Genomic DNA, 8,158 nt, shown 5'->3' on the forward strand with positions numbered 1-8,158 from the left:
AAGCTTTGCGTCCGGTCCACGTAGCACCTTAATGCTCGAACAGGACAAAGCAAAGCCAGGGCTGGGTCTGCCTCCTCCAGGGGCAGCGCTTGCAGGTTCACCACTTGGTCTTTGAAGGGTGTAGTGGGAACCTTGGGCACGTAGCCAGGCCGGGGCCTCAGGATTACCTGGGAGTCAGCCGGCCCGAACTCTAGGCACGAATCGTTGACCGAAAATGCATGCAGGTCCCCTACCCTCTTGATGGAGGCCAGTGCAAGCAGGAGCACAGTTTTCAATGAAAGAAACTTTAGCTCAACTGAATGCAAAGGCTCGAATGGGCCCTGCTGTAGTGATTTAAGCACTGGAGACAGGTCCCAAGAGGGTATACAGGGGGGCCGGGATGGATTTAACCTCCTGGCCCCTCTAAGGAACCTGATGATGAGGTCATGCTTACCCAAAGACTTCCCATTCACAGGGTCATGGTACGCAGCAATAGCGGCAACCTGGACTTTGAGGGTGGAGGGAGACAGCCTTCGCTCCAACCCTTGCTGCAAAAAGGATAGCACGGCCGCAATCGGGCATCTTCGGGGGTCTTCTCGGCGAGAAGAACACCACTCAACGAACAGGTTCCACTTCAAGGCATAGGCGTGTCTCGTAGACGGTGCTCTTGCCGAAGTGATGGTGTTAACTACCTCTTGGGGTAGGTCACCTAGAACCTCCGCGTCCCGTCCAGGGACCAAACATGGAGTTTCCAAAGGTCTGGACGCGGGTGCCAAATGGTGCCCCGTCTCTGAGTCAGTAAATCCCTCCTCAGAGGAACCAGCCAAGGAGGGGCTGTCGAGAGGAGCACTAGTTCGGGGAACCAGGTCCGAGTAGGCCCATATGGCGCTACTAGTAAGACTTGCTCCTCGTCCTCCTGGACTTTGCACAACGTCTGTGCGAGAAGGCTCACTGGGGGAAACGCATACTTGCGTAGGTCCCGCGGCCAGCTGTGTGCCAGTGCGTCCGTGCCGAGAGTTCCCTCGGTCAGGGAGTAGAAAGCCTGGCAGTGAGAGGTCTCTGGAGCAGCAAACAGGACTACCTGAGCGGCTCTGAACCGCCTCCAAATCAGCTGGACCGTCAGGGGATGGAGTCGCCATTCTCCCGGGCGCATTGCTCAAGACAGCTCGTCGGCTGTACGACTGAGCAGGCCTGGAATGTGAACAGCACGAAGTGACCTCAGAACCTTCTGACTCCAAAGGAGGAGGTGGCGGGCAAGTTGCAAGATGCGACGAGAGCGCAGACCACCTTGGTGGTTGATGTACGCAACAGTCGCAGTGTTGTCCAATCGGACCAGCACAGGCTTGCCTCGTAAGAGACCTTTGAGACGGTTCAAGGCAAGGTGCGTTGCTAACAACTCTAGGCAATTGATGTGCCACTGCAGCTGCGGGCCCGTCCAAACCCCTGAGACTGCATGCCCGTTGTACGTGGCCCCCCCGGCGGTGGTGGAGGCATGCGTGTAAACCACAGCATGCCTGGAGATCTGCTCTAGGGGCACCCCTGCCCATAGGAATGCCAGATCTGACCACGGAGTGAGGGTTTGGCGACAGGCCGGTGTAACTTGGACCCGGTGAGTGCCGCGCTTCCACGCCCACCTCGGGACTCGGCCATAAAGCCAGTGCCGGAGCGGTCTCATATGTGATAGGCCGAGCGGTGTAAGTGCCGCTGTGGCCACTATATGCCCCAGGAGCCTCTGAAAGAGTTTCAGTGGGACCGCCGTCCTGCTCTTGGACGTATTCAAGCAGGCTAGCACCGACCGCGCACGTTCCTCTGTGAGGCGTGCTGTCTGTTCGACCGAATCCAACTCCATACCGAGAAAAGAGATCCTCTGCAATGGTGAGAGTTTGCTCTTTTCCCAGCTGACCTGAAGGCCCAACAGGCTCAGGTGCCGGAGCACCACATCCCTGTGCTCGCACAACTGCTGTGGTTCTGCTGGTCCCGCTTGTGAGCAGGCCGGAGTGTGGTGCGAGTGTGGGGTGCAGGGCTCACCTGGTTCCACGGGTTGGCCGCGGAGTGCGTGAGTAGGGCCTTTGTTGATGCTCTCGAACCGCCCGCACCCCGAGAAACCAATCATCCAGCCGTGAGGGCTCGGGACGCGGTGGGGGATTCCACTCGAGCCCTACCCTCTCGGCGGCCCGGGAAAGCATAGCTGCCACTTCGGGATCCGAATCAGGCTTTGTCACCATCCCAGAGGACGGTAGCGCAACCGAACCGTGATCCGACAGCTCTCCCTCCGATGCTGAGATCGACATCTGGTCGGGGGGAGTCCCACTGGATACCGCTGGTACGCTCCTTGAAGAGGGCCCAGCGCGTTCCGTGGGTTGCTCCACTGGATCGGAGGTGCTAGAGGAGTGATGGTCCCCAGAGGGTTGGTTCCCTGCGGGGTTTGCCACCACTGTGATCCTCAAACCACTCGCGCTACTGCCGGAAGTGGTTCTCGTCTGTCGGCCGCCAGAACGAGCCCCAGATCGCGGCCGCGGCAACGGGACTCCGCCCCCCTGAAGGTAGCGGAGCCTGGTTTGCAGCTCCGAGATGGTCATATTCCCGCAGTGAGAACATGACTCATCCACGAAAGCCACCTCAGCGTGCTCGACGCCCAGACACGTGAGGTAGCGATCGTGACCATCACCCGGTGCCAGGTAACGACCGCACCCAGAAACGCACGGGTGAAACGGCATCCTTATAAGGACGATCCGTCGTCTTTATAAAGACGCACCCGTGAAGCTCTTTTAGAGAAATTTGCTCTTTTAGGAAATGCTCTTTTAGTGCTGAGGCGCACAGGGGAATTGGCCGCTTGCAACACGACAGGGGTAGTGCAACCTGAAGTGTGCAATCCACTCGACACAGGAACGACCGCCGCTGAAGCGCCGTCTCGCCAACACACGAAGCTTCCGAGAGCGTGCTGAACCCGTAGTTCACAGCAAACACAGTTGAGAAGAGCGATACTAACGCTCGGCTCCGAAGCGAAAAGCTGGTATGCATTGCACCTGCTGCCCTCTTATACTCACGCAGTGATCAGCGGCAGCTGGATGCAATAATTGCATGCCAATGTGCATTGGCTCGTTTAGTTTACACTCGAAGTAGATTGGTCTATCGAAGCGATATCCCATATTCGTCGGTCATCCGACGTGGCGTCGAGAGTGACCGACTGAAAGGGAACTGAAATTTTTGTAACATTTATAAATGTATTTTGTATATTTTTTTATCAATGTAATGTATATTTTCTGAATAAAAATATTTTTTTTCTTTCAAAATAAATGTTTGAATGCAAGTTGTAATGAAATATGGAATATTTAATGTTTAATATTAATCATTTATAAGTTTTGTTTTAAGTTATGTTCTATGCTGTCCACTGTTAAAATGAATAAATAAATGAATAAATAAATAAACTAAATAAATAAACAAGATGTAGAAATACAGATAATTTCCTGGGATAAAATTGGCAGTACCATTTCTGTAAAAATTACGGACATTTCAGAATACATTTTAAAAAGAATATATATATATATATATATATATATATATATATATATATATATATATATATATATATATATATATATATATATATATATATTAGGGCCGGGACTTTAACGCGTTAATTGAGATTAATTAATTACACAAAAAATAACGCGTTAACTAAGATTAATTAATTACAGAAAAAAAAATCATTTTTATTAACTTATTTTTGCACCGCGGAAGGTTTCTCACTGGATGCGTTTCGGGGGGACCGATTATACTGAAGCACCAACTAGCGTTCGCATATCACCAAAGAATAGCTATACTCTTTGATATCACCGCAGCAGCACATCGAGCCTCAAGTATCACCTAAACGCAAAACATATAGCAGCTAGCGTGGACTTTACATTTTATGTTGAACTATGTATTATTTTGTTGGTGCAACAGTTTATGTTGAACTCTTTATTGTTTTGGCCAAGGTTGTTGAGAGTTGGACTTAGTATGTTATGGGCTCTGAAGCAACAGAGAGATATTTTCTAATAGTCAGTGTTTCCAGTGTTCTGAATGTAATTGACAGTATTGTGTTTTACTTAAAAAACTCTTTACAGAAGGTTCCAGCACCTATAAGCTTCCTGAATTTCTGAAATGTACCATTTCTAAATTGTTTCTAAATATGCTATTGATACACTTCATGGCAAAAAATTGCACTGGTCTGCTAGACTTGGTTGAACAAAAATAAACAATATTTTGTTGCTTAAGCTTATGTATTCAGTCATTATTCAATGGTATACTATAAATCCATGTGAAAAAAAAATACTTCTCACTGTTCTCAGGTCAAATATTTATATGCGATTAAAATGCGATTAATTTCGATTAATTAATTACAAAGCCTCTAATTAATTAGATTAATTCTTTTAATCGAGTCCCGGCCCTAATATATATATATATAAATTAAAAATAAAATGCATTCATATTAACACAGCACAATAGGCATTTTCACAGATTTTTTTGTAATGTATGATTTTTCTTATCAGAAGCTTAAAAGAAATCTAAGATATTTAAAAATTATAATTTCTCCTCAAATAAATATCAAAGTATTTTTCACAGTTCAAAATTACAAATAAAATATTCAAATAAATATTCCTTCTTTCTTTCTTTCTTTCTTTCTTTCTTTCTTTCTGAAACTCAAATCTGAAGGCAACTGCATCTGTCCTAAACATATAAAGTGTCATCATCCTAAGAAATCCCACTATAAAAACAAATAAATAAATATTATAAATTCATCCATAGCTTCCTGTTGGGATTGAACTACTAAATAAGTCCAATAGATCTGACTGAGCAAGATAAAGTTTAGAGCATACCAGCAGACCACCCCTTCACTTTGATCAAGAGAATTACCCTTGGAAAACAAGCAGGCTACAGAAATAAAGTCTTTTTTGATCCCTGTCAGAGCAGCTGACATTAGAATCCATCACTGTCAGCAAAATGAGGGTCTGCATCAACACTGTCCAAGGTTTAAGCTCAAAATAAACAGGATATTTCAGTATTTTGAGATAATACTGGGCCCACGAATGTTTCCTTTCAAATCCTGAATATTACCAGCCACTTTGATGATTCTAAATATATAATTTAAAATGGATATTTCACCCACAAATGAACAATCTGTTAGAATTTATTCACCTTTATGCTATTCCAAACTTGTGTGATTTTCCTTGTTTCAAACACATAGTTGATCAGGATGTTGTTGACATCTTTAATGAAAGTGAAGAGTGACCATTTACCCATAAAGGTAGCCCTTACTCTTGTGCAATATCTTAAAATTATTTATCACAATCTTCTTCTCCACCAAATCTCATAGCATATAGGCGATGTTTTTCATGGAGCTCTTGACATTTTTGGATCTTCATATAAAAAGTAGCGTCCACATATGTGGCCATACCTTTTCTGGACATGTCTCATGTTTCTAAATTGCCCAAAAGATCCAGGTTTTGGCATTGTCTTTTCTTGTTGTTTTCATACTTGCTGAATGATGAATGACTGAAAAGTAGTTTGACCAATAATGTGCAGGCATTGTGTATAATCAGCTAATCATGGCATGCAAGGTGGAATCAAATGAGAATGGTCAAAGCAATTAAAATGCTCATTTATATATATACAGGCAAGTGTGTGAAGTGGCCTCTTTTAATGAGGCATTGTGAAATTAGACCATCACAGCTTTTGTGTCTTGAATATGAGTTTCAGATCAGGGCTGTGGTTATTGATGTTAGTAATCGAGTATTCTTATTCCATCGATTAATCGAGTAATAGGATAAGAAAATATTTTTCTTTATTAAAGAGCAATATTAGATATACAAGAGAAAATAATATAGGTTTATTAAAATCAAAAACTTTTTTTTTTTAAATGCTAAAAGTGCATATATTAATTACCATTAAAAGTAAAACCATTTATTGTATTTAATTGCCAAGTTACATTCAAAATTAAAATATAAATATATCAATACAGAATAAATAAAATAAAAAATATTGTTTAAAAAAATCTAGTTCACGTTACTTTAGAAAGGGTAAACATTCTAACCTAAAATTGTTGCATAAATCAAGAAATATAAAAATCTATTTCACATTACTTTAAAACAGATAAAAATCTACAAACTAAAATTAAGGCATAAATCAAAATAATAGAAATAAAAATAATAATACCTAAACAGTGCATTTATGCAATGCAACTTAACTTTCAAGTTTCAGCCTGACTAAAGCTGAAGAATGACATAAGCCTTTATTGTTTTCTTGTAAGGCTTTGTGGCTTTTGTAAGTGGCAAAAATCAGTAGACAGGAAGGTAACTTGGAACAATACACAATTTCTAAACAAATTTTTAACAATAAGTTTAAATAGATTTTTACCTTTATGAAGCCTTTTTTCTTCTCAAAGTGTACATCATCTTTTGAGTCAAATTATTACATTTAATCAGTCAATTAGAATAATATGACATTTGGAAACGCAGAAGCTGTTTAGCATTTAGATTTAGATGCAATCTTCGTTCAAAGGATATTTTCCTTCTGTAAATTTCCAAATGTTAGAACTGAGCTGGGGGAAAAAAAAAACATTAAAGTATGCTGCTCCCTCTACATAGAACAAGTTACAGAAATCTATGAAACTAAATAAGCTGGTCTCATTGGTTGCTTTTAAGAGGATGTTAACTGACTTGGATGCAGCTATATCTGGCTGCAGATGTTTTGCCTGATGTGTTATGGATTGTGGTTGACTTTAAAGGATTTAAAGGATTTAGTTATTTCAGTTGTTTTATGTTATTATTATTTTAGTGTTTTTGTGCCTGTATGTATGTATGGTTGTACTGCTGCTTATTTTGGCCAGGACACTCTTGAAAAATAGGTTTTTAATCTCAATTAGTCTCTTCCTGGTAAAAAAAAAAAAAAAAAAAAAAAAAAAAAAAAGATAGGCTAAAGGCTTATTTACACTATTTATATCAGCTCAGAGGGACACTAATGCATGAACCTGCAGTTACAAATGCATAACTAATATTTTGTTATTTTAACCATAAAACGTTGAATACTGATATTTACAATTCTTTTAAAAATGAAAAGATTCTTTAAATGTGAAATTAAAACCGCCTGAAGGTGGCAGCAAGTCAGTGTTAATAAGTGAGTCATTGTGACTGAACCGAATCATTTAAACGGTTGATTCATTCAGGACAGGAATGAAACACAATCATGTTGCTCAGAGAAAACTGCGTTGTGGCTGTGTTTGGAATTATTTTTTGTTGACTAAATAGACCCCTATAGGCAATATGGTGTCTAAAACGTAAGTGTCTTAATATTAACTTCTTGTTTATTTAACTGTTGCATAAAATCAGTAGGCTATCACATTTTGTATCAGAAACGTATCAGATCAGTATCAGATTTTTGAGGTGAAAACTGGCACTCTTCATTTGATACCTACATAGCAAATGTTTTCTGGCCCAGATCCAGCCCAAACAATCACTTTTCCCTTGGTGCAAGTGCCACAAAGAATGACAGCCCTGAAGTGGCCCAGAACTGAATTAGGCGAAAACTATGTTGCTGTCTGGGAATACAGAATCTTAATATTTCATATTATTGCATTGTGTATTACTATAATCTCCATTGTTCATTTTGTGACATGCTTTGGTAACCCAGACAGCAACATAGTGTTGGCGGTGAAATCCATTGGAGCCACATGTGGACCAGTTCTGTTCAGAAACCGCTTGCTGTCTGGGAATGTACACACAAAATTTGCCAAAAAACTACATTAAACTATATTTCTATCTTTATAAAGAGCAAATCAACCAGACTGGAGAGGTTTGGTTTTGTCAACTCAAAACTAATCCTGTAACTCTGAATTTGTTCAGCTACCATCATGGTACAGGCCCCGGGTCCACTCCCTCAAGGCGCGCGTTTATCATTCAAAACACACATCATCGGAAACACAGCATGTCGCAATCTATGACGAGAACCGACGAGAGCCAATGAGTGTTTGATATCGCTGCTGTAAAACTTGTAATACTTCTTAACGGAACATTTTTTAAATTGTTACTATAGCTACAGAGGAAGGTGATTCATATCGCCAATGAATGCGGTTTGAATTTGGATATGTTCCCCGCAAGCTTCATGTGGATACAGAGGATTTAAATAAAAAATAAGATACTTT

Source organism: Carassius gibelio, chromosome A2, assembly GCF_023724105.1.
Source record: "Carassius gibelio isolate Cgi1373 ecotype wild population from Czech Republic chromosome A2, carGib1.2-hapl.c, whole genome shotgun sequence".
NCBI lineage: Eukaryota > Metazoa > Chordata > Actinopteri > Cypriniformes > Cyprinidae > Carassius > Carassius gibelio.